General features: G+C 41.7%; 1 pseudogene; it reads left to right on the top strand.

Moving 5' to 3' along the window:
• Positions 1-1,928: 1,928 nt before the first annotated feature.
• On the top strand, positions 1,929-2,387 carry LOC102849330 (annotated as a pseudogene).
• Positions 2,388-3,451: the final 1,064 nt, after the last annotated feature.

Below are 3,451 nucleotides of genomic sequence, written 5' to 3'. Positions count from 1 at the left end.
TGGTGTACAAGCTTCCATTTGAGCCTCAGTTCTCATTTTCTTGGGGTATATTCCAAGCAATGGAATAGCTGGGTCATATGGAATTTCTTTTTCTTTTTCTTTCTTTCTTTTTTTTTTTAAATCAGAAGCTTACAAAACTGACTTTATTTAATCTAACATTCATAAAATGAGGACACATTTATTTGATTTTAAATGAACTTAACTGAAGGGCAATCATTAATTTTCCACAAAATAAGTTCTTAACCTTAAGCAAAACAATCTTCTGATGATAAACACATTTATTTCATCATTTATTTAGATATTTACATATGGAATTTCTATATTCAACTTTTTGAGGAAGTGCCAAACTGCTTTCCAGAGTGGTTGCACCACTTTACAATCCCACCAACAATATATAAGAGTTCTTATCTTGCCACATCCCAGAAAGAAGTCTTAATAGCATCTCACGCCACATAAAATGAAGGCACAGAGAGGATAAGCCACATAAGCAAAGACACACAGCAGGGAGGAGGCAGAACCAGGATCTGTACCCCACTGTTAAGGCCAGTGTCTTTCTAAGTGCTCTGAGTGCCCCATTCTTGGCACATCTCTTTGTAGAGTCCCAGTAACTAACTACTTTCTAAGCTGTCCACTGCCTACGATTGACCACATGGACATTTGCCTGCGGAACTGGCTTGCAAAGGTATTTGATGGTCAATAGATCTAATTTCTGACTCGGGTTTAGGTTTTGGCATTTATTAGCTCTTTGGAAAGTTATTTTTATTTGTCTGTGACTCACTTTATGCATCTGTAAAATGGGAATGAAATAACCACCGTTCCTAAAGTTGTGACCAGGACCAAATTTTACACAGTGGATGTAAAGTGTGTGGCAGGCTCCTTTCCCTTTGTGTGGCCTCCATGAAGGAGGCTCTTTTTTGCTGCTCTTAAGGACAGCCCAAATTGAATTTAGAAAAAAGAGAGTTTAAGATTGACTGGCCCTTTATTCTAAAAAACAGAAGGATAACTCGTAAAATGTGTATAGGTATCTGAGGAGTGAAGGAATGAGAGAGGAGGAGTGAAGATGGGCTGGGTGGAAATCATAGTGTCACACAATTTGGTGAGTGGAGGGGAGATTAAAGGAAATGGGGAAAGATCCAGCAAGGATCTGAGAAGACAGAGTAATGGTGGGCATAGTTCAATGGGGATCTTGTCAGAAAGCCAAGAGTACCCGAAGAATGTCTAACTGTTTTTCATTGACTACAAGGCATTTGACTGTGTGGACCACAAAAAATTGTGGTTAACCTTAAAGAAAATAACAATTAACCAGAATAATTGACTGTGCTTATGTAAAACCTAGACTTGGACCAGGAAGCAATCCTCGAAACAGACCAGGGAAACACTTCATGGTTCAAAATCAGGATATCACCTTTTCAATATATATGAACAGATCATTTGAAAGGTTGGGCTTTATGAGGAGTAATGTGCTATCAAAGTTGGAGGAAGACTCATCAACAACCTACGTTATGCAGATGACACAACCTTGCTTGCTGAAATGGAAGAAGACCTGAAGTACTTGCTGCAGAAGGTCAAGGATTCTTGTCTTCAATATGGATTGAAGCTTAACATCAATAAGACAAAGATTCTCACTACTGGCCCTATTGACCATGGTACCATGGTAGATGGAGAAGAGATTGAGATTGTTAACAATTACAGCTTGCTTGGCTCCACAATCAACACCAGCAGTCAGGAAATCAAAAGACAAATTGGGAAATATGCTGCCAGGAACCTCTCCAGAGTACTGAAAAGCAACGATGTCAGTTTAGAGACTAATGTGCACCTAATCCAGGCCATGGCCTTCACAATTATTTGCTATGCATCAGAAAGCTGGACAATGATTAAGAATTATAGAGGAGCTCTCTTCCACCGGAGGTCTACACGCTGCCGCCGCCATGTCTCTAGTGATCCCAGAGAAGTTCCAGCACATTTTGTGAGTACTCAACACTAACACCGATGGGCGGCGGAAAATAGCCTTTGCCATCACTGCCATTAAGGGTGTAGGGCTAAGATATGCTCATGTTGTGTTGAGGAAAGCAGACATTGACCTCACCAAGAGGGCAGGAGAGCTTACTGAAGAGGAGGTGGAGCGTGTGATCACCATTATGCAGAATCCATGCCAGTACAAGATTCCAGACTGGTTCTTGAACAGACAAAAAGATGTGAAGGATGGGAAATACAGTCAGGTTTTGGCCACTGGTCTGGACAACAAGCTCTGTGAAGACCTGGAGCGACTGAAGAAGATCCGTGCCCACAGAGGGCTACGCCACTTTTGGGACCTTCGAGTTTGAGGCCAGCACACCAAGACCACTGGCCGTCGGGGCTGTACTGTGGGTGTGTCCAAGAAGAAATAAGTCTGTAGGCTTCGTCTGTTAATAAATAGTTTATACATCGTCAAAAAAAAAAAAAAAGAATTATAAAGGAAGAATTGATGCCTTTCAGTTGTGGTGCTGGAGAAGTCTTGAACATACCATGGACCACCAAAAAAAGAAATGTCTGTCTTGGAGAGGGTGAAACCAAGTTTCTCCTTGGAGGCTAGGATTTTGAAGCTCCATCTCACGTATCTTGGGTACATGGCCAGGAGAGACTGTTCCTTGGAGAAGGACCTCATGCTCGGAAGGGTGGTGGGACAGCGCGGGAGAGGAAGACCCCAGATGAGATGGATTGATACAGTGACTGGGGCAATGGGAGTTGGTGTATTGGAATTAGTGAGACTGGCTCAGGACAGGGTAGGGTTCAGAGCTACTGCTGTATGTAGGATCTGTATGGGTTGCAGGTGACTCAACAGCACATAACAATAACAATGAATGGGAATAATTGTGTAAAGCATGGTGTGAATGAAGGGTAGTGTGAAACACAATTTACATGCAATTTGTATGCAAACCTATATGAAACAAATAAAAAAGAAATCAAAACAAGTGTTGCACTGGGAAAACATGTTTTCAAGAACCTCTCCAAAGTTCTAAAGAGCAAGGGGTCAGTCTGAAGACTAAGGTACAACTGATCCAAGCCATGACATTTTCAGTTACTTTCTACACATTTGAAAGTTGGACAATGAATAAGGAGGACAGAAAAATTGACATCTTTGAGTGGTGATGATGGAGAACAACATTGAATATCCCATGGACTGCCCAAAGAACAAAGAAATCTGTCTTGGAGGAAGTGCAATAGGTGCTTCTTAGAGGCAAGGATGGTGAAACCTCATCTCACATACTTTAGGCATGTTATCAGGAAGGGTCACTCCTTGGAAAAAGACATTATGTTGAGGAAGGTGGAGGGTCAAAAAAGAGAGAGAGACCTTCAGCAAGATGAATTGGACATAGTGACTGCAACAAGGGGCTTGAGCATATTGTTATATTGTTATGTGCCATCGAGTCGCCTACGACTCATAGCGACCCTATGTACAACAGCCCTAAAC

The sequence above is a fragment of the Elephantulus edwardii genome, unplaced genomic scaffold (assembly GCF_000299155.1).
Source record: "Elephantulus edwardii isolate Elephantulus edwardi_28Jun2011 unplaced genomic scaffold, EleEdw1.0 scaffold00049, whole genome shotgun sequence".
Classification (NCBI taxonomy): domain Eukaryota; kingdom Metazoa; phylum Chordata; class Mammalia; order Macroscelidea; family Macroscelididae; genus Elephantulus; species Elephantulus edwardii.
This window is presented reverse-complemented; position numbering and strand designations above follow the sequence as displayed.